General features: G+C 48.9%; 1 pseudogene; it reads right to left on the bottom strand.

The window, feature by feature from the left end:
* Nucleotides 1-2,500: 2,500 nt before the first annotated feature.
* Nucleotides 2,501-3,232, bottom strand: LOC123076065 (uncharacterized; annotated as a pseudogene).
* Nucleotides 3,233-24,349: the final 21,117 nt, after the last annotated feature.

Here is a 24,349-nt window from a genome sequence, read left to right as displayed (position 1 = left end):
GCTGGCTGTAGTTGTCCGTTGTCAAGACACCGGCAAGTACGTGTATGTGCAAGTAGCAAGTGAGGTTTACAGAGCTTCGCAGGGATGGAGAGTTGGTGTTCCTCGTCTGATGAGCTGAAGCAAGATCATCCACACGCCCTTCCGTGCGGGCTTCCTGTTTTCTTTCTTGTTTTTCCTTGCTGGAGGCTGCGCCCTTGTGCTTAAAATGGTCGCCTGTGACCTTAGTTATGCTTTATGGTTTAAAGACTGGTAGCTTTTGGATGTTGGTAGTTGGTTAGGGTTCTCTGGTCTCGATTTGGATTCGTGGTGGTTCCGTTAATGAAATTGGAGGGACCCCCCCCCCCCCCACCCACCCTCTTTTGCTCAAGAAAGGTACGTGTATGTGCAGCTCCACGTGGGGATTGCGGGCGGCGTGTCCCGGTCGTAGCTCCTGCCGAGGTACGTGTAAATGGACCTGCCGCAGCTGGGCACGCCGTTGGCATTCACGTACTCATGCCCGCGCGGCCCTGTCCCTCTCTTGCAGTCGTAGAGGAAGCACAGCACAGGGCCGTGTTGCTGGGGCTGATCTTGAATGGGTTGAGAGCTAAGCTGGCCGAGACGTTGAAGTCTGTGCAACACAGGACGACCCAGGGATGGAAGCCGAGGCATTGCTGCTGGTGCACCAGAGCTCGAACGCCGGGTGGCCGCAGGGGCGCTAGCTCCGGCTGGGAGTGGCTGGGCGCGCCGAGCTAGAACGGTTACTTGATGGTGAAGTTCCCGCATGTCACAGACTCGCACTTGGCTTGCCTGCGTTGATGGGAGAGAAGCAGTGAGATCAAGAGGGGGAGCTGTGAGGTTGGCTCAAGGTTTTGGTTACCGAATGATGCAATTTTAACCAGGGGGACTGGTAAATGTGGTTATCATGATTACCGAGAAATACCGAGAATATTTTGAATGAATTTTATTGTTAATTTTGAATTCAAATAAGTGAATGAACGAACATTCGAACCAGAGACCTCTCAATACAGGAACTAGGTTGCTACCAATACGTCAGAACCAACTCTAATGGCAGTAATTAGATCTACCTACTTTAGTACAAATCAAGCGTTTGAATTCAAAATTTTGAAAAAATTGAAATTTTTTGCTTGGTACGGGATTTACCGAGGGGCACGAAAATATGCGGTAACCATGGCAAATCTCGAAATTTTGACCGGTAACCAAAACCTTGGGTTGGATACATGCCAGCAGTCTGAGTTCTGAATTGAGGAGGCTGATTTGGTACCAGGGAAGGATGGCGCAAACTCGACAGATAATATGGAAGGACGAAGATGAAGGAGAAGCTAATACAAGTGGTATTAGCCCGTGGACACATTTATTTGATGCAGTGTTCCACAGTTTTATCACGAAGGCATTCCATACCCACAAGAGAGTCAACATCCAAATGTCTCAGTCCATATTTACTTGGTTAAGTGTTCCACAGTTTTATCGTGAAGGTATGCGTTCTTATGTTTACTCGGAAAGTGAAGACCTTGCAGAAAATTAAGTTGACAGTTTACTCGGAAAATGTACAGTATCAGGACTTCTGATATACGTCGAACTTCTGGATGCCGTGTGCTCCAGGGGCAGTTGATGGTCGAGGTTTTGTGCTTGTATGTTTTTCTTCTTCTCTTTTTCTATTTGTATGCCGTGAATTGTTTTATAACTACATCCATGATCCATCTGTACACTGTATAGCACAAGAACTCAAAGACAGATGATCCAAGAGGGAAGCACATTCCTTTTTTTCTTTCTAAAAAGGACGTTAAACCCCTGGCCACGATCTTTCACACTCCAAGGCTGGCTATTGAGAAGCCGCTCCTTGCCCCCGTGCCGCTTCCCCCGCGGGCGGCTCGGGTGGCGGCGCCAGATCCAGCCGCGAGCGGCCTCCCTCCCTCCCCCTTCCCTGTCGCCGGCCGGAGCTACCAGGGCGAAGTCCCGCACGCCACGGCCGTCCCACGAACCCGGTCGCTCTGATGCCAATTATTGGAACCGTGGCCTTCACCCTAGCTAGCCCTAGCTCGGCTCTACCTCTCTCTCGCTGTTTGTACGATGAACCGAGGAAGAAGAAGACCGAGATAGAAGAAGGATGCGAGGACAGGGTGGTTTTTCCTAGCGCAACAACGCCTCCACGAGCTCGTACTCGTCACACCACCACAGCTGTTACAACGAACCCTTCGAGGGTTTTATACCCAGGGTAGACGCTGGACACGATCCCCACGTCTACACCCGCCCGAGCGCTCGGTCCGGCCCGCTCTGGCCGCGCCCACCCCGCGCATGATCGCGCCTTGGACGCGGCGAGCCCGCATCAGCCCGACTCGGTCACCCTGACCCGTTCACCAACAGCTGCTCCTGGTCCGGCGCAATGCATGCACGCACACGCGCGCCCCTACCCTAATCCACGCACGCACACACGCACGCCCGCCACGCTCCCGATCTGTCCCGCGTGCTCACACACACACACGCCCGACACGATCGCCGTGGCTTATGCCCAACAGGCCGAGCCCATCACCGGGACGACAGTCGCATCACAGCCCTCCAAAGCGTAGCCGGTGTAGTTCCCCGTCTTATCGAAACGTACTCCCGCACGAACAAACGTGGTACTCGCGTTCTCGCATCTCATCTCCGCCAGCGCCCTGTCCTGATGCGCCATCGTCTTGGTGCAGTTGTAGAAGATGAGATTCAGATTGCCGTGGCTGAACTTAAATGGAGGTGCCAGTTTAGCAGAGGTGTTCCATCTCGGGAAATGGCAGGTCTTGGAGTTGTTAAAGTCTTCCTCTTTGTGCACACCAACGACGCGCAATTTGCGTTCCTTATAGGATATGCCCATGATTGCAAAGCCATTGAATCCAGAGCTCCGTAGAACTGGAGTGTTGTTAAAGCAACTGACCTCAAAATCCAAGGGACCACACGATTTTCTGGTCCCCCAGTCAGGTAGCCAGAATGGGTAGGAGATGGTGAGATTGCCGCAGCTGTTCGCCTAGCAGCCATCCCCTTGCTGCTCCTCAGCCGCCAGAATAAGCACCAATAGCAGCGACCAAACCCAGAAGAAGGCCAAGAACCAGCAGCCGGTAGCCACAGGAGAATAAGCCTTGTAAATTTGTTGCAGCAACAAACAAAGGGTCAGCCGGAATTGGTGATCGTCATTGGCAGTCAAGAATGAATGGTACTATATGGACGGAGCAAATGGAGTCATTGGCAGTCGTCATACGTCCATGCATTCGAATTTCTTGATTACCCAATTGACGGGGCGAGGAAAGGCACTGGACAGAATTATTAGTTAGTGGCTGCAGGACATTTCAGACATATCGATATTGTGGGATGGTCTTGAATAGTCTCAGTTTTAGTGCCGTGAACTGCCGGGCAGATGCACGTATGCTCCCGTCACCACGAAGTACGGTGTGGCTCTTGCTAGGCCGCCGAACTAGAACAGCTAGTCGATGGTGACGTGCACGCCTTGGGCGCGCAGGTCACCGCCGTCGTCCCATGGTGCAGCCCCGAACGTACGTCGGGGGGGGGGGGGGGGGGTTGTGTATGTTGTGTGGAAGAATGCACGGACACGCACACGGTGTGTGGGTGTCGCGATGCCACTTTATTTCATGGACTTGTCTCTGTTCCGTCTGTGAGACTACTGAGTTCGTTTTTACTTTGTGCGTGAGTGCTGTTAGAGCATCTCCAGCCGCGCCCCCACAGGCCCTCTTCACACGTTTTTCGCCGGCTCCTAGAAACCCGTTTTTCGCTGGCTCGGACCGAAACTGGTGCCGGCGGACCCAGGCAGAACCCGGCGCCCTGGGGGGCGCCTGGGGCGCCGGCACAAGCGAAAAGGGCGCTGGAGATGCTCTAACGGTGTGTGGGTGTCGCGATGCCACTTTATTTCATGGACTTGTCTCTGTTCCGTCTGTGAGACTACTGAGTTCGTTTTTACTTTGTGCGTGAGTGCTGTTAGAGCATCTCCAGCCGCGCCCCCACAGGCCCTCTTCACACGTTTTTCGCCGGCTCCTAGAAACCCGTTTTTCGCTGGCTCGGACCGAAACTGGTGCCGGCGGACCCAGGCAGAACCCGGCGCCCTGGGGGGCGCCTGGGGCGCCGGCACAAGCGAAAAGGGCGCGTGGGTCTGCCCTGTCGGCGAGTCCAGCGCATATTCCCGCCGTTTCTTCCCGCTTTTCTCCCACTTCCCTCCCATTTTCTCCTTTCCTCCTGCCAATCTCCCTCCCGCTGGGAGCGCATCAAGGCCGAGTTCGACGAGCGCAAGCTCGTCGACCCCTACTTCAAAGGCGTCTACATGCAGCGCGGCTCGAAGGCGATGGCAAACCATTGGGGGCGTATCCAGGGGGCGTGCAACAAATGGATGGGGTCGTCGAGGAGGTCGCGGCTCGCCCGGAGAGCGGCGCCAGCAATGAGGATCAGGTATGACACGCCCGTCTCCCGCCTGTCTTCGCCGTGTGCGCCCGCCAACTGTTTGTTCCTTCGCGTGGTTGCTGCGCATGTTCGCCCTATACCGGCAGAGCAACAGCGACGCCGAATTCGAGTGCCTCCACGTTTACAAGCACATTGACAAGTGCGAGAAGTGGGCGGAAGTCCGGCGCACCCTCGACAAGGCCAAGGAGACCTACAAGCCAGACACGCCGACTCCTGGCACATCGGAAGGGCGGTCGGACGGCAACAAAGGTGCCAAGAAGAGGAAACACGCCGACGCGGCCACCGCTCGAGTGCAGGAGTCCATCGAGCACTGCCTCGCCGACGCGCAGGCCCGGGCCGTGCTTCATGAAGAGAAGACCGCCGCGCGGTGGTCGGCGTTGATGTCGAGCAGCGCCGTCAAGCTCGACCTACTCCAGAGCAACGTCGCCGCGAAGAAGAGAAACACCGACCCGGCTTTCCTGCTGGGCGGGGCGGACATGCTCCAGAGCACCGACGAGGCGGTCAAGGCGTGATACTTGGTGGAGCGCGACCTCATCCTGAACCAGCTTCCCTCGACGATGCCCACGCCACCGCCGCCGCCAAGCCCGCGTGATGACGCCTCCACGACGCCCAGCAGCACTGAAGCCGCACCGACACCGCCCAGCGCAGAAGCAGCTCCGGGCCTTGATGCGCTCCCAGCGGGAGGGAGATTGGCAGGAGGAAAGGAGAAAATGGGAGGGAAGTGGGAGAAAAGCGGGAAGAAACGGCGGGAATAGGCGGGGGGGGGGGGGGGGTGTTGTGTATGTTGTGTGGAAGAATGCACGGACACTCACACGGTGTGTGGGTGTCGCGATGCCACTTTATTTCATGGACTTGTCTCTGTTTCCGTCTGTGAGACTACTGAGTTCGTTTTTACTTTGTGCGTGAGTGCTGTTAGAGCATCTCCAGCCGCGCCCCCACAGGCCCTCTTCACACGTTTTTCGCCGGCTCCTAGAAGCCCGTTTTTCGCTGGCTCGGACCGAAACTGGTGCCGGCGGACCCAGGCAGAACCCGGCGCCCTGGGGGGCGCCTGGGGCGCCGGCACAAGCGAAAAGGGCGCGTGGGTCTGCCCTGTCGGCGAGTCCATCGCATATTCCCGCCGTTTCTTCCCGCTTTTCTCCCACTTCCCTCCCATTTTCTCCTTTCCTCCTGCCAATCTCCCTCCCGCTGGGAGCGCATCAAGGCCGAGTTCGACGAGCGCAAGCTCGTCGACCCCTACTTCAAAGGCGTCTACATGCAGCGCGGCTCGAAGGCGATGGCAAACCATTGGGGGCGTATCCAGGGGGCGTGCAACAAATGGATGGGGTCGTCGAGGAGGTCGCGGCTCGCCCGGAGAGCGGCGCCAGCAATGAGGATCAGGTATGACACGCCCGTCTCCCGCCTGTCTTCGCCGTGTGCGCCCGCCAACTGTTTGTTCCTTCGCGTGGTTGCTGCGCATGTTCGCCCTATACCGGCAGAGCAACAGCGACGCCGAATTCAAGTGCCTCCACGTTTACAAGCACATTGACAAGTGCGAGAAGTGGGCGGAAGTCCGGCGCACCCTCGACAAGGCCAAGGAGACCTACAAGCCAGACACGCCGACTCCTGGCACATCGGAAGGGCGGTCGGACGGCAACAAAGGTGCCAAGAAGAGGAAACACGCCGACGCGGCCACCGCTCGAGTGCAGGAGTCCATCGAGCACTGCCTCGCCGACGCGCAGGCCCGGGCCGTGCTTCATGAAGAGAAGACCGCCGCGCGGTGGTCGGCGTTGATGTCGAGCAGCGCCGTCAAGCTCGACCTACTCCAGAGCAACGTCGCCGCGAAGAAGAGAAACACCGACCCGGCTTTCCTGCTGGGCGGGGCGGACATGCTCCAGAGCACCGACGAGGCGGTCAAGGCGTGATACTTGGTGGAGCGCGACCTCATCCTGAACCAGCTTCCCTCGACGATGCCCACGCCACCGCCGCCGCCAAGCCCGCGTGATGACGCCTCCACGACGCCCAGCAGCACCGAAGCCGCACCGACACCGCCCAGCGCAGAAGCAGCTCCGGGCCTTGATGCGCTCCCAGCGGGAGGGAGATTGGCAGGAGGAAAGGAGAAAATGGGAGGGAAGTGGGAGAAAAGCGGGAAGAAACGGCAGGAATAGGCGGGGGGGGGGGGGGGTGTTGTGTATGTTGTGTGGAAGAATGCACGGACACTCACACGGTGTGTGGGTGTCACGATGCCACTTTATTTCATGGACTTGTCTCTGTTTCCGTCTGTGAGACTACTGAGTTCGTTTTTACTTTGTGCGTGAGTGCTGTTAGAGCATCTCCAGCCGCGCCCCCACAGGCCCTCTTCACACGTTTTTCGCCGGCTCCTAGAAGCCCGTTTTTCGCTGGCTCGGACCGAAACTGGTGCCGGCGGACCCAGGCAGAACCCGGCGCCCTGGGGGGCGCCTGGGGCGCCGGCACAAGCGAAAAGGGCGCGTGGGTCTGCCCTGTCGGCGAGTCCAGCGCCTATTCCCGCCGTTTCTTCCCGCTTTTCTCCCACTTCCCTCCCATTTTCTCCTTTCCTCCTGCCAATCTCCCTCCCGCTGGGAGCGCATCAAGGCCGAGTTCGACGAGCGCAAGCTCGTCGACCCCTACTTCAAAGGCGTCTACATGCAGCGCGGCTCGAAGGCGATGGCAAACCATTGGGGGCGTATCCAGGGGGCGTGCAACAAATGGATGGGGTCGTCGAGGAGGTCGCGGCTCGCCCGGAGAGCGGCGCCAGCAATGAGGATCAGGTATGACACGCCCGTCTCCCGCCCGTCTTCGCCGTGTGCGCCCGCCAACTGTTTGTTCCTTCGCGTGGTTGCTGCGCATGTTCGCCCTATACCGGCAGAGCAACAGCGACGCCAAATTCAAGTGCCTCCACGTTTACAAGCACATTGACAAGTGCGAGAAGTGGGCGGAAGTCCGGCGCACCCTCGACAAGGCCAAGGAGACCTATAAGCCAGACACGCCGACTCCTGGCACATCGGAAGGGCGGTCGGACGGCAACAAAGGTGCCAAGAAGAGGAAACACGCCGACGCGGCCACCGCTCGAGTGCAGGAGTCCATCGAGCACTGCCTCGCCGACGCGCAGGCCCGGGCCGTCCTTCGTGAAGAGAAGACCGCCGCACGGTGGTCGGCGTTGATGTCGAGCAGCGCCGTCAAGCTCGACCTACTCCAGAGCAACGTCGCCGCGAAGAAGAGAAACACCGACCCGGCTTTCCTGCTGGGCGGGGCGGACATGCTCCAGAGCACCGACGAGGCGGTCAAGGCGTGATACTTGGTGGAGCGCGACCTCATCCTGAACCAGCTTCCCTCGACGACGCCCACGCCACCGCCGCCGCCAAGCCCGCGTGATGACGCCTCCACGACGCCCAGCAGCACCGAAGCAGCACCGACACCGCCCAGCGCAGAAGCAGCTCCGGCACCGCCAAGCCCGCGCAGGCCGACTCCGCCCACGCCTGGGGCCGACCCCGCCGAGTGATGCGTTGCGCACGCCAACTTCTGCCGCTCTATTTTTTGTACGCCTGACTATATCCGATCGCCGAACTGTGACTTGTGATCGCCGGACTTGTGGCGTCTTTTGTGAGCGGGAACGACCAAGTTCGAATTTTTCGCGTCCTGGGGCCGGCGCCTGGGGGCGTGACTGGGAGCTAGGTCGCCCCAGGGGCTGAACTAGCGCCGGTTCGCCCCCAGACCGCTTTTTTTTAGCGCCCTGGGGCCCGAACGGCTGGGGATGCTCTTAGGTAGTGCATGCTCTACGTGATGCTGCGTTGCGTTGGAAGATCGAGAATTGCAATGGTAGGTGGGTCGTTGCGATTGACTTCAATAAAAAATGGAGAGGTCCGGGAACATTTCTTCTGTCACGCATCCCATCTCTAGGGCGAGTCGGGTGGCGATCCATGCCGCAGCCAGTTGCCTCCTCCTCTTGTTGTCGTCGATGATGCACTGAAGGGCATAGCCTACGGACAGTGATGGAGGCCTTGGTGTCTGGATAGTCATGGCGAACTCCCACTCACGGGCAACTGGCGCTGCAGGCCGACGAGGCCCCCGGCAGGGAGGTGTGGCTGCGGCCGCTACCTCGATGCTGGATCGCATTCCCGACTCGACATGCACGCACTGTGGTGTGTTATAATGGAATTTTGTTGTGTGTCCTAGGCATGTCTGACTCAAGTTCTTTTGGAGACATATAGGTGTGTGGCATGACGAACTTCCCGACGACACGGTGGCGGTTTTAGGCGGGAGACGACCCGTCATAACTTCTGGTGGCACCATCCCATCCTTGTGAAGGGATCAACTAGTTGGCTCCATCAGACGTGAGTGGTCGTGTGGTGCTGATGCGTCGACAGGGCTCAAGCACTCTTGTCTGTAGTCATGTAAATGGTCTGCCCATAACAACATCTGGATCAGTGGATCACGGCCCCTACCTTTTATTGATGAGTGGAGACTTGTCTCGTGAATTGGATGACTACCAATTGAGTCTGATCTTTGATCTAGGCTTGCGTTGGTGCATGGCCGCAAAGAGTTCCAGCATCGGCATGCTGTTATCACCGGTGAAAACTACGATGGTTCTATGTGGAGTACAGGGTGACACGGGTTTGGAAGACACATCACCAATATGGTAACTAGAACACCAGTTCATAACAGGAGTGAAAAATCCCTGATCTTGTTTTTTCTATCTAGAAATGTAGCGATAAACTTGCATTCTTACCTTGTTGAATAAGCTGTCTTTGTACCGCTGTCTCTACTTTCATTGGTTGGAGCTCGTTGTCGAGGATGAAAATTGGTGTCCTGTCATCTCAGGCTGGACGTGACAATAAAACCACAGGCATGTTATCTCTTTTCAAGCAGGGTTATAGAGGGCGACGTAGTGGTAGGTGTTTATTCACATCTTGACGAGATTCTACCATTGTTATCCATCTCACGTACTTTACCTGTGTTGATGATTTTTTGTTCGACTACCTTGCATCAAATTTTAATGCCATGAATTTGTGCATCCGCGGACCAGAGTTTTGGACGTTTTAGCTTTCCTTTTGGAGACGAAAAATGATTCAATTTGGAGAGGAAAACGATCTTCCAAAAAACAATAGAGAGAAAGGCAAAATTGAGCTGCGAAAACAGACCGTGCAACCCTTGGTGGTTTGCTTTATATATAAAGCGGGGCGAAAGTCTTTTTCGATAAGCAGACTGTGCCACGTGGTTGCTACCTTGGTCGTATGCAACTTGCCATGTCGCCGTCGGAAATCACTCCCCATTTTCTTCCGTTTGATGAGTTTGTTTGGGCTTGAAGGAACATGGGTCATTAAGAAGGCCTATGGCGCAAAATATCCGACGTCGAACGGCGTTGCGCCGCCACTGGCGGGCCGTATGTGCCCCCGAGTGAATCCGTGTGCCATCGCCGGCCGTGCTCGTCCCCTTGTCGGCACAGTTGTGGTGTGCATCTGTCGTCCTGACAATAGCATAGAAGAGCCTAGCCACTCGCCGCCGCGTCTCCTGGCATGTGGATTGCCGCAGCCACGGGTTAAATTACTAACCAAACGCAAGCCTAGTCTACCCCACGGACCCACTCGGCATCGACTGGGGCTACATGGGCGAACCAGGGACCGCAGAAGCGCTGTTGCCTGAGAAGCGTCACAAACCCTCGGCTCGACGGCAGAGGGAGATAGGAATACGGGCGCTGAATTGGGCAGTGGTTGCCGGCGAGGTTGTGCGCGCGTCAAGAAAAGCATGGCGCTACTTACAATCTACAAGAGAGGCCCAAGTGAGTATGCGCCTTCCTCTTCAATGAGTAATCTGCTTGCTATGGAAGTATGAGTTCACACATATATCGTCACAATGTTTAGATGGATATACATCCGAATACTGAAATTTAGGAGCTGTAGTTAGAGCCCAACTCGCGAGTATTGAGTTTTGGGGGAAATTTACAGTCAAGAAGGCTTTGATAGATGTCTACTGTAAGTGCATCTAGTGCCCCTTAGTGATTTTAGTGTATTGAAGACTTATAGGTTAAGGGACTAATATGTTTGTGAGTGTACACATATCTATAAGTCTATGAGAAGTTTGATATTTACAGAGAAAGTCGACCCCTAAAAATGAAGTTCTTCGACTGAAGACTTTAGTATTTCTGAAGACTTTGTGAAGATTTGAAAGTGAAGAAATTGATGTGACCTTAAAGACTTGGTATCCATTTGAGGAACATGAAGCGTGAAGACTTTTGTTTTCGTAGTTTCATTTTCTCCTTCTTGAGTCATAGGAAACACCGTACTGTTAAAGGGGTCGAGAAAATATTAAGGAAAAATTTCCATGTGATGCTCAACTCAAAATCCTACACCTACCAATCCCTTCGAGTGAATCCATTGGAAATCTCATACAGTTCAGTCATATTCTTTAGTGACAGAGACGAAGTTCTTCTGGTCTCTGAGGAATTTGTTCTCATTGAAGGGCATTTATGTCTTATCATGTCGGGCTGCTCCCTAGGCTATAAATAGCCGCCCCCTACAACCACTAGCTGGTTGACTGCTCCGAGAGAAACTGACACTTGTCATTTGAGAGCATCCCATCCTCCGAGGACTTTGAGCGAAAATCATCAAGTGAGGAAAACCCCAAACCCAAACACCTACAAACCCAAAGTGATTGAGCATCACTGAAGAGATTGATCCTGCGTGGATCCCACGCTTGTTACCTTTGAAGACTGTGCTTCTTCCAGACGGTTAGGCGTCATGGTCTAGAGCATCCAAGAGGAAATTGTGGATCGCCGAGTGACCGAGTTTCTGAAGGTTTGGAAGTCACCTGAAGACTTACCACGAGTGATTGGGCGAGGTCTGTGTGACCTTAGCTCAAGGAGAATACGGTGAGGACTGTGTGTCCTCAGATTTAAATACCTAGCCGCTCCAACCAGACGTACAACTGAGACAGCAGTTGGAACTGGTCTATCAAATCATTGTCTTCACCAAGCCTACTGGTTCTATTTCCTCAACTTTTTCATTTCCTCATTACTGTGTTATATGCTTGTTCATATCTGTGTTTGAAGACTTTGACTGAAGACTTTCTCAATTTCCTCAGTTCAATTTCCTTAGTTTGTTTGTCTTTATCCTGTGTTATCCTGTGTTTACGCTTTCTGTGCTCTATACTTGTTTTCATTTCATCATGATGACTATGCTTGTGTTCTGCTATGCATACTTTTGAGTACTTATTCCACTGCAAGTAGTTCTTCGCTAAGGAATTTCCTCACCCACAAATTCCTCAGTGAAGAATTTATAAAAATCGCCTATTCACCCCCCTCTAGTCGATATAACGCACTTTCAATTGGTATCAGAGCAAGGTACTCTCTTGTTCTATGTGATTTTGGTTTAACCGCCTGGAGTTTTAGTTATGTCGACCGCAGGTATGATCAAGGTCTCTGTTGGGTGTCCTACCTTCGATGGGACGGACTACCCCTACTGAAAGAATAAGATACGAATGCATCTTGAGGCAATTGATAACAATCTCTGGTATGTTGTGGAAAATGGTGTTCCCTCTGTCTCACCCTCACTGAACGCTACCGATGTGAAGAGATTCAAGCAACTCGATTCTCAAGCGAAGAATATCATATGTGACCATGTGAGCAAAGGACAGTATGGAAGAGTGAGTGCTTTGGAAACTGCTAAGCTTATCTGGGATAGGCTGTCCAAAGTAAATGAAGGAGTCTCAACTCAGCGTGACTCTCGAGTTGATGTTCTTCACAATCTCTTCAACCGCTTCAAAAGACTCGACAATGAAAATGTTCAACAAACCTTCGATCGCCTTACTGACATCTCAAATGAGCTTCAAGCACTTGGTGCCACTGACATCACCGACCATGAGGTGGCGAAGAAATTATTGAGATCGCTTGACTCCTCATTTGATACTCTGGCTTTGATGATACAAGAACATGCTGATTACAAGTCACTTGATCCCGCTGATATCCTCGAGAGGCTAAATACTCATGAATTCCAGCTTGCTGAAAAGAGAGATCTCTATGGTTCGAGCTATGGCAGATCACGTGCACTGAAGGCCAAGGCAGTTTCCGAGTCTGAAGATGAAGACTCTGACAGCAGCCTTGGTGATCCTGAAGAACTGAGTCATGATCTAGCACTGCTAGTGAAGAAGTTCCAGAAGTTCTCAAGACGTGGTCGCTTTGGAAGACCCTCAAGGAGCAATGATTCCTCATCCAGTGACTACAAGAAGAGGCATTGTCACAAATGCAAGAAACCAGGACACTACATTCAAGATTGTCCTCAGTGGGAAAAGCTATGAAAGAAGAAGAAATACAAGGATTACAGTTCTGATGATGCGAAGAAAAAGAAGAAATCCTCAAAACCTTCATCATCAAAATCCTCAAAGTCTTCATCTCACAAGAAGAGCAGCTCCAAGAAGGCTCGGCCATTCATTGGCAAGGAAATGGACTCTGAGGCTGAATCTGAAGAAAATGAGGAAGAGGAGGCATCTGAGGATTCCGAATCCGGTGTGGCGAGCCTAGCCCTCGCTACTGCATTCGTCAGCAAGTCTATCTTCAACACTGAAAAAAATGACCTCACCAACAAGGCTGATGAAGGCAATGATGACTACGCTCCCACCTACTGTTTCATGGCAAAGGGTGCCAAGGTACTCAAATATTTCTCATCTGAATCAAGTGAAAATGAATCTGATGAAAACCTTAAGCCCAGCTATTCTAAACTTGCTAAGATTTCTGTGAAACAACAAAATACCCTTGAAAAGGTTCAAAACATGCTAGACAAAAGTGATGATATGTTGGGTGAAGAAATGGATCGCACTAAAACCTTGACTGGAAATCTTCAGAGACTTCAGACTAGGTTTGACAACCTTCAAGGTCATCATAACACTCTCTTGTCTGATCATGAGAAGCTTTCTTATGAATTTCTTCAAAGAAAGCAAGATCTTGAGAAGCTAAGAGTGAGTTATGAAGATCTTCAGAAGGAGCGTGATTCATTACTTGCTCAACAAATCAGCGCTGCTCAGGAAGAATTTGTTCCTCCATGTTTGAAATGCATTGAACGTGAATCTGCTAATTCTTCACCTGAATGTTCAAATGCTTCAAATGCTACAAATTCCTCAACTGTCTCTGCTATCATTAATTCCTGATCTGAGGACATTACTAGTATCACTAACGATGCAGGGCTAAAGGAATTGTACATGACAGGCATTTACAAAAGCCTCAAAGGGCATCAGACTCTTTGTGATGTGCTTAAAAAGCAGATCCTCAACAGGAACCCTAGGAAAGAGGGTATTGCCTTTGAGAGGAAACTCAATGCTGATGGTACATATTGGAAGCCTGAGCAGTACCCCAAAACCTCATGGGTTGCTGCAAAGGGACCTCCAGTTGATCCATCTAATTTATCTAGCTTTACATGTGAATCTTCTCATTCTTCTGATGAGTCATTTGACTCCAACTACAAACTGTTTAAAACTCGGAATGGTGAAGTATTTACTAGATATGTTGGCACTAACTACAGGAACGGTTCCCCTATGAAGAAAATCTGGGTTCCCAAACGCTGCCTTGAAAGTCTTCAGGTGAATGTCCTCATGACACCACTAGTGAAGATTAGGAACCCCAGATCAAATTCTTCATATGGACCAAATTCTTCATATGGATCAAAGTCCTCATATGAACATCATCATGCTAACAACTCTGTTTCGCAGGGAAGTGCCAAGGGCTATGAATATTAGCATTATTCTTCTAATCATTATGATCATAAGTCCTTAAATAATTTCTCTGCTTATTCATATGCTTACCCTAACTTCTCTTATGTGAAACGAAACGGATTGGCTTCTATGCCACCTTTCTCATATGGAGCTCGTAGAGTGATGAACTCTTTGCCACCCCTTCAGATGTGGGTGGTGAAGAAAAAGAACTAATCTTTTATGCAGGGTCAGGTCTCCAGACGTGCTCAAACGTCTGAAGAATTTGCTGGAGACCTGAAGAGTGCCTGAAAGGACGCAGGCTAATCATGAAGAAATGAACTTTCATTTCTCACGTCCTCATATTGTTTTAACTATTGCACTGGTTGATGAAATTCGTCTGATGAATTGTGATGTCATATTCTTCACTGATGAAGTATATGAAGTTCGTAAGCTGCACTAATTCATCTGCAGGATGATCAACCCAAAGCCACTGAGTGGGTCCTCGATAGTGGATGTACTAATCACATGACTGGTGACAAGAATCTATTGATGGATGCACCCTTATCACCATCACATCTGAAGCATATCATCTTCGCTGACAAAGGCAAAAGTCAGGTATTGGGTCTAGGTAAGGTTGCAATCACAAAGGATCGACACATGGACAAAGTCATGCTTGTCGAGTCCTTAGGATACAACCTCATGTCTGTCTCAATGCTTTGTGATCTTGATATGGTAGTTGTCTTTGGCAAGTATCGTTGTGTTGTGGTTATGGAAGCTGACAATTCCAAAGTCTTCGAAGGCTTTAGGAGAGGAGACTTGTATATTGTTGATTTCTCTACAGGACCGCAACCGGCCGTGTGCCTACTCGTAAAAGCTTCAGAAGGTTGGCTATGGCATCGACGACTTGGTCATGCAGGCATGAGGAATTTGCACACGCGTGCAAAGAAGAAGCATGTCATTGGCATTGAGAATGTCAAATTCCTTAAGGATCACTTGTGTGGAGCTTGTGAAGCTGGAAAGATGACCAAGGCTAAGCATCCAGCAAAGACTATCATGACCACTACTCGACCATTCGAATTGCTTCACATGGACCTCTTTGGTCCTAACCATTACTCAGCTGTCACAAATGACGCATCTCTCTATGGCCTTGTTATTGTTGATGATTACTCTCGTTACACATGGGTACACATTGTTACTTACAAACATGAAGTGCAGGAAGTCTTCAAACGATTTTCCTCAAGGGCTTCAACCAACTTTGGTGTGAAGATCAAGCACATCAGAAGTGACAATGGAACTGAGTTCAAGAATTCTGGTCTTGATGACTATCTTGATGAACTTGGTATTACTCATGAGTTATCTGCCCCTTATACTCCTCGGCAGAATGGCGTCGTGGAGCGCAAGAACAGGACTCTTGTTGAGATGGCTCGCACTATGCTTGATGAGTACAAGACGCCTCGTCACTTCTGGATTGAGGCAATTTATACTGCGTGCCACATCATCAACAGGGTATATCTTCACAAATTCTTCAAGAAGACTGCCTATGAACTCCTCACTGACAAGAAACCCAATGTGAGTTATTTCAAAGTATTCGGTGCTAAATGTTGGATTAGAGATCCTCATCACAATGCTAAATTTGCACCGAAAGCACATTAAGGTTTTATGCTTGGTTACGGAAAGGACTCGCACACCTACAGAGTCTTCAACACCGTTCTTCACAAGGTTGTTGAAACTGTAGATGTGCGGTTCGATGAAACTAATGGCTCGCAAAGGGAGCACCTACCCTCTGTGATAGGTGAACCAGCACCTGAGGAAACTATCAAGTTCAAGGCTACTGAGGATGTCATTCCTACTGAAGAATCTGCCGAAGAATTCATTCCAGAACGTGAAGAACGTCGACCTAATGCACCTGAATAAATTGCTGAAGAAAATGGTGCTGAAGAAAATGCTGATCAAATTCCTCGACGACAACCTACTCATCCTCGCGTTGCAAAAGAAGTGCAAGTTGAGAAGATCATCGATGACATTGAAGCACCAGGTCCTATCACACGCTCAAAAGCTTCACATTTATCTAACTTTTGTGGGCACTATGCTTTTGTCTCTATCACAGAGCCCACTAAGGTAGATGAAGCATTTCTGGAGCCTGAGTGGATTCAGGCCATGCAAGAAGAATTACATCAGTTCGAGCTCAACAACGTTTGGGAACTGGTCAATCGTCCAGATCCTCGCAAACACAATATCATTGGCACAAAGTGGATCTACCGCAACAAGTAAGATGAAAATGGCCTTGTGGTGAGGAATAAGGCACGGCTAGTAGCTCAAGGCTACACACAGGTTGAAGGAATTGATTTCGATGAAACTTTTGCACCTGTTGCTAGACTTGAAGCTATTCGCATATTACTTGCTTATGCTAACCATCATGATATCACTTTATATCAAATGGATGTGAAAAGTGCATTCCTCAATGGTAAGCTTGAGGAAGAAGTATATGTTGCTCAACCCCCAGGTTTTGAAGATCCTAAGCATCCTAACAAAGTCTTCAGACTAAATAAGGCCCTCTATGGCCTCAAGCAGGCCCCTCGGGCGTGGTATGATACTTTGAAGGAATTCCTCATGAAGAAAGGCTTCAAACCCGGTTCACTCGACCCTACTCTTTTCACTAAATCATATGATGATGAATTGTTTGTATGCCAAATATATGTTGATGATATCATCTTTGGTTGTACTGACCAACGTTATAGTGATGAATTTGTCTATATGATGAGTGAAGAATATCAAATGTCTATGATGGGAGAGTTGAAATTCTTCTTAGGTCTTCAAATTCGTCAACAGTGCAATGGCATATTCATATCTCAGGAGAAATACCTCAAGGATGTACTGAGGAAATTCGGCATGCAAGATTGCAAAGGCGTCAAAATTCCGATGCCCACAAATGGCCATCTGTGCACTGATGAAAATGGTATTGACTTCGATCAAAAGGTATACCGCTCCATGATTGGTTCTTTATTGTACTTATGTGCATCTAGGCCAGATATTATGCTTAATGTTTGCATGTGTGCCCGATTTCAAGCTACACTGAAGGAATCACACCATAAGGCTGTGAAACATATTCTTCGATATTTAGCTCACACACCAACACTAGGATTATGGTACCCCAAGGGCTCGGCTTTTGATCTCGTTGGATATTCTGACTCTGACTATGCTGGTGATCGTGTGGATCGCAAGTCAACATCTGGTACATGTCATTTCCTCGGACGATCTTTGGTCTGTTGGTCCTCGAAGAAGCAGAACTACGTATCACTATATACTGCTGAAGCTGAGTACATTGCTGCTGGTCTTGCTGTGCTCAATTGCTGTGGACGAAGCAAACTCTCAAGGACTACGGCGTCAACGTGAAGAATGTGCCTCTCTTCTGTGACATTGAGAGTGCCATCAAGATTGCTCACAACCCAGTTCAGCACTCGAAGACAAAGCACATTCAGATTCGTCATCATTTTCTTCGTGATCATGTGTTGAAGGGCGACATTTTTATTGAGCATGTGAAGACTGAAGAACAGCTAGCCGATATCTTCACAAAGCCCTTGGATGAGAAGAGATTTAGCAAGTTGCGGTGTGAGCTAAATATCTTAGAATCTTCGAATATTCTTTGAAAAGGACACTCATCCTAACACTTATGCAAAATTGATGACTTAGATGTGCAACCCATGAAGAAACGATTTTCTTCAACCAATGAAGAATAACACTCTAAGTGTGAAGAAATTAATGAAGAATTTGATTCTCAGAACCCTACGACAATTGTACGCGGTGTCCGAAATCATCATTCTTATACGGTGGGTCACACTACTAGGAAAACGATTTTTAACGACGGGATGTGTGGTCGTTAATAGTGAGAATGCGGTCGTTGAAAGTCACTAACGACCACATCTTTGTGGCCGTAGTAGGCTCCGTCGTTAAAACTATAACTACCACATTTTCCCGTCGTTATTTTATAACGATGGGACAATGTGTTGCCGTTAATTGTGAGAAAATAACGACAACAATTCGTGTACTAGCGACCACTTATCCCATCATTTGAAACATTTCATGGTTATTAAAATATTAATAATTACCACTTTATATTGTCAATGACCATCCATCTCACCATTTTTCTTGCCTGTAACAACCAATCGTAACTTCTACAGATATTATTTTATGTTACTTGTAACTTTTGACTATTATCAACCACACCAATTAAGAACCAAAATAATTTGAACAGTCAATGTATCACAACCTGTTTTCACTAATCAAAACCACATATGTTGAACATGATACAACGCTGAAGTTAAAAATACCATTAAAAATTATGAACGAAAAACACTCTCTAGACAAGCATTGTAGGCGTTCAGGTCTAACTACAAAAGTGTCTTTTTTTCTTCATAATCTTCGGCCATGGGACAACATTATAAGTCCTTGTATTTGAGTGCATATCATTCTTTGTCAATGACTACAATGCCTTGTGAAGCTTCTGTTATGGTGGACCATCAATTCTGCAAAACCGTAAATCATTTATAAGTCAGTACATATAAATGAACTAGCACAAAGGATAATTGCATATGAATTCATGTTCAAGCAAATAAAAATGCATACTTTACCTGTAGCTTAGACACGGCTTAATGGAAATTCTTATATAGTCCTTATGTGAGAAACACAAACTATTTTAAGTAAATATTAATTGGTATATTTCTTGTATAATTCGAGGAAGACTTGAGTTATTTTATATCTAGGCAAGTGAATTGAGTTATTTTAGTTGTGGTATATACCCAACTAATTAACACTGAACACTATTCTACACTGCTTGAAAAAAAACTATTCCGCTCAAGAATAAGTGATATACATACATACATGTAACTCTTAGTCGTAACCTATATATCATAGCCTAGTGAAGGAATTAATTACTGTGCTAATCTGCAAATCTTTGGTTTAGCAAAGAAAAGAAGAGTGAATCTTCAGTATTTGTTGCCTACACTACATACAACTAATATGACTACATGACACTACAATTACCATCTACATTCCAAGTGAGAAGCTCAAGTGCTCACCAAAAATGTGTTGTATTCATTCTTCATGCCACTTGAGTTAGAGTTCATGATGGCATCATTCCTCTTTCATCCTGCATCTAAAATAGTGAGAAATTAATCATTTGCATGCATACCTTGGCCCAGATAGCCATCTTGACGGTGTTCATGCAACAACTTTGGGGATGCCATCCAGTAGCTCTTTGCACAAGTTGAGAACACACATCAGGAGACAGTTCCTGCAAGGCGTAGAGAATATGCAAAAGTGAATGGATGGAGAACTAGAGGGTGAACATTTACATGAACAAACTGACTGACACCCTTGTTGCGCACCGTCCACTAAGAAGGCGAAACACTATGGCTCGTAAGGATATCAAACCTTTGCATATACACAAATTTTGTGTGGAATGAAGAGATTTATACACTTTGTTCTGCTGTGACAGGTAATGTGTGGAGTAATTAACTGTAAGGAATAATACGTACCAAGATGGGCTCATTTGGAGCGGCCTCCACTTTACGGGGATGCTTTATCTTGTACACTTTTGCTAGCTGGTGATAGATGGGGGGTAATATCAGATTTTTGTGTGAGCTGATTAAACAGGAGAGATCACCTCGAGGATTAGTACATGAGGACTTGCAGGAACGCCTTGCTCCTCGAGGATTCCCCTTGGCGTGCCTGCGGAAACAAGATACATGATTTCTCGAAGATGCATGTATCATAGAACGATAAAGGAAGGTGCTGCTGCTCAGCTGTGAGAGAAGTCTACCCGTGGCGTCTCCCCGGCGACGGTGGCGAGCTGAGGCGATGTCTTCAGTGCCCGTGCTCCATCATCACCAGATCGAAGCATCCCCAAAAAGAACACCGCTGTGGGCTGTGCCGCCTCCCGCCCTCCCCTGCTCCCGAAGTCCACCGGCCCTCCCCCGCCTGACTCTGCTCCTTGGCTCGGCCGCTCATCACCAAGGGGTGGAGGAAGATGCCCTTGGTGGCGAGTCCGCCCTATACAGGACGCACTCCAGATCCGGCCGCGAGCCGTGGATCCCCCATCGGCTGCGAGATAGAGGGGGCGGGGCTGCTCGTGGCACTCGATTTGGGCATAGCACGGGCCGTGTAGGGCACTGCTCCTTCGGGATCTGCAGCCGCGGCGGCCCTGAATTTAGGGGAGAGGGACGCTAATTACTGTCTAACCCGAAGAGAGATATTTAACCAACAACAAGCACGAGCTACTGAAAATTAGCGATCGTCGTTAGGAGGTTTCGCGGGGCTAATCGTACAACAACCGCATATTTTAATTGCTGGTCGTTATAGGCCTAATCTCTAGTAGTGTCACGCCACCACAAAAGTTGAAAATCTTCAATTTGAGTTTTTCCTCAGTTTTGAAATTCCTCAGTTGTTCATATTCTTCAACTTTGCAAAATCTTCATTGTTCCGTCGTTTTTCTTCATGAGCTATATATATATATATATGAGTTTATGTCCTCTACAGCATTCACTTATGGCTAATTCTTCAAGTTGGTTTTTCTGGTAAGTGAATGTGATCGGACCCTTCCCCCTCTATGCTATACTCAACCCAATCTATTCACAAATTCTTCATCTGCGTTCTATTTGAAACTCGTTCAAAATCTTCACTGTGTCCTTGTCAGCTGAGGAATTTGCGAACGGAACTTTTAACTTATCTTATCAAAATTTTCGGCTTTGCCGCTCAAACCGTTCCGCTTCCCACAATATACTTATCTATTCACCCACGATCTAACACGATCTCCACTTCTCAGTACGTGGGTGACACATGTCAAGCGAATGAGAAGGGTCAGGGGCACGTTCGTCCAATTTCTTCGGGCGAACAGTTTTTCACCGTGGCTATAAATACCCCCTCTCCCCTTCCTCACTTTTTTTACTCCGCTCGACCTCTCTCCAGCTCGAGCTTCTCAAACCCTAGCGCCGCCGCTACATCATCGTCGCCGGTGAGGAAGAGCTTCACTGCCTCGACCTCGTCGCCGCCGTACTCGTGCCGGCCGCGGAAATCTTCACTCCGCCGCCGCCGTAGCCGTCTTCCTCTGCCAAGTTAGGGCGTGGAAGATCTGCACAGACGAACTTCACTTCTCCACCTCACTGTTCGTCGTGTTCTTCATTCAGGGTAATTAAAAGTTACTTTTACTACCCTCCTTGATTCAAAGGTGTTTTTCTTCAAATCCTCACACACTGAACACCTCACATGTCATCTGTTCTTGATTCGTTTCTCTAAGCAATAATTTTTCTTCAAGATTCCTCAATTGTGTGGATCCTCGATCTATACAACTCCGGAACCTAAGACAAAGAACGCTTAGTGAAATTCTTCAAGACTCATCTGGTCAAATTCCTCAAACTTGTTCTTTTTGAAAAACCTTCTGAGAACGCATATGACCTCTCCAAATTCCTCGCAACTATACTCTGTTCACAGGTACTCATGTCTGCTGCTGAATCACTAGGTTCTCATCAACTTAACTCATTTGCAGCGTTCCTTGAAGAAAAGTTGCATACTTCTTCAAAGAGTTCAATTGTTCAAATTCCTCAACTGAAGAAAATGGCTGATGGAATGAAGCCACAGAAAGGAGGAAAGAGGCCTGAGGCCAATACTGCCTTTGAAATCCCTGAGGACATTTATGATGTGTACTGCACACCCCCTGAGGAAGATAAAAATCAGCGCAAGGTGCGCATTCAGAGGATAGAAAGGAGATGGGCAAAAGAGTGGAGGGAGTACAGGTATGTGAATCCAAAATACATGAAGAAATTCGCTGTTACTCCTCCATGCTCAAGACCACCATTGGCACCTGGCCAAGAGGCAGATCCTACTAGCATCAAGCGCGGTGAGGATTTTCCTGAAGAATGGGCCAAGCACCAGGCCAAGTTGGCCAAACAGGCAGAAGATGCAGTGAGGAAATTCAACGAAGATTCCTCTGCTGCTGTTGCTGAGGCCTCTATAAGGCCGAAGAAATCCATGGCAAAGAAGCCTGCGCACAAGCCAAGTGCTTCTTCTTCAATGTCATCACGGCCAATTTCCTCAGCTAAGCCCTCACGGCCAATTCCTCAAGCCGCTCCTGCTCCTCCAAAGTCCTCAGCTGCTCTGACAAAATCCTCAGCACCTGTGCATCTTGCCACGTGCCAAAGGACTACATGCATCTCTATTGCCTCAGGAGCTTCAGCTAGTTCCTAAGCTGCACCAAATTCTTCAACAGGACCATCTCTGTTGAAGACTAAGACCACTGCTGGACGAGGCTCTCGCCCAAGTCCTCACAAGAAGCAGGTCGCCTTCCAAGTTCTGTCTGAAGAAGACGAAGCTGATGATGAAGAACTTGCTGAGATCATCAGAGATAGGCAAGTCAGGGCCGCTAGAGCCAAGGGCACAAATGTGCCACTGCTTTTGGATCCAAGGTTGATCCTCGACTATATTGAGCTCTGGCACAAGGACCCAAACACTCCTATACCTGATTTCAAGTTGACACCTGGCCAAAGTCACATGCTGACCCATTTCATCCAAGAAGAAAAATGGAAATATGAGAAGGCCAGGCAGATCAAGAAAGCGCAATATAAGAAGGAGAAATTTCTAAAGAACAACGTTGTCACTATGACAACTGACGAACTTGTAAAGATTCAGTCTGAAATCAAAGTCCTCAGCGATGATTTCAATGCTTACTATGCTGATTGGCAAGGAGCCAAGGTCAGGTTTGTTAAACTGACTGAGAAGTTCACCACCAATGTTGCAGCTCCAACGCAACAGGAAATTCCTCAGGCTGACGCATCTGCTCAGCCAACTGAAGAGCATGCCAGCACAGCTGATGACTTTCAGACTGCTGAAGAAAATGTGAGTTCCAGGGCTGATGACTGCATTCCAGCCACTGAAGAAATTGCCAGGGCATCCACTAGTGGTGCGCCTGAACAAAATGAAGAGGTCAGGGCAACTGCATCAGTTGTGCCTAAAGAAACTGAACCAAATTCCTCTGCTCCTCCTGTGCCTACCCCAACTCCGATCCTTCCATCTGCATCAGATGTGAAGAAGACCAAGGCTGCAGAGCATGCAGCTGTGAAGAAAAGGAAAGCATTAGCTCCTTCAGATTCTTCAGCACCGAAGAAGATAAAGAAATTGACAAGTTCGTTTGCAAATCCAATTGATGTTGTTCCAGTTTCCTCCATGCCATCAAAGGAAATCATCCCTTTTGATGAAGAATATGAGATCCCTAGCAGATCTGATGAAGAAAATCCTTCTGCTGCTTCGTTAGAGCAGATGGATGAAGAAATTGAAGCGGATCAAATCCCTTCAACACTAGTTGTTTCCTCGCCTATGCCTCAGTTCACAGCTGAAGAGGCTGGCGTTGAAGAAATGGAAGATGAAGATGTGGACATTGGATGTACCACACCTGTGATGAATGATGACTTTTGGGAAAGTCAGCACCCCAATTCTCCACTCTTCACTCCACTGCAGCAAATTCCTTAGTCCCAGTCACTAAAGTTCAAATGGGATCTGATGAAGCTCATGAAGACATTCCAGCTGCTAGTGCTGATGAAAATGAAAATGAAGAATATAAGAACCAGGCTGCCACTGAAGAGGAACCAGAAATTCCTCAGCCTGAAGAACCTGAGATTGCGATTCCTGAGGTCATCATGCAACTGACTGACACTCCTCTGCCCAAGCGAAAGGATCCATTCTCAAGGAAGCAAAAATTCAAGGCTGATGATTTCTTCGGCGAGCACGTATTCTTCACTGAGTACAACCCTTATGACTCTGCTCGCATAGGGAAGAGGCGTTTCTGGACTGCCAGCCAGGCAAATTTCTATTCCTCGGTGCTGTTCAACAAAGACAAAGTCTTCGATCATGAGCACATTCCTCACGTGGATATGGAATCTCTGCCGTGCTTCGTGCCAGTCCTCAGTGTTCTTTACGACGCTAGACTGTTAAATTTCTGCACTGACATATGTGATTGGAATGAAGAGCTAATTCTTCAATTTTATGCAACACTGCACATCACCAGCAACTCTGAAGACGTGAATTCATGGGTGCTGGACTGGATGTCTGAAAACACTCACTACAAAGCACCAACTACTGAATTACTTCGTGCTTTGCCTCTCAGTCCGCCCCTTGAAGGTGCTTGTTGCGTCTAGAATGAACCTGAGCTTACCGATCACTACATGCAAGTGCTGATGAAGCCTTTGAAGCCAGGTCA

Source organism: Triticum aestivum, chromosome 3D, assembly GCF_018294505.1.
Source record: "Triticum aestivum cultivar Chinese Spring chromosome 3D, IWGSC CS RefSeq v2.1, whole genome shotgun sequence".
NCBI classification, from domain to species: Eukaryota; Viridiplantae; Streptophyta; class Magnoliopsida; order Poales; family Poaceae; genus Triticum; species Triticum aestivum.
The sequence above is the reverse complement of the archived record's forward strand: the minus strand, read 5'-3'. Positions and strand labels throughout refer to the sequence as shown.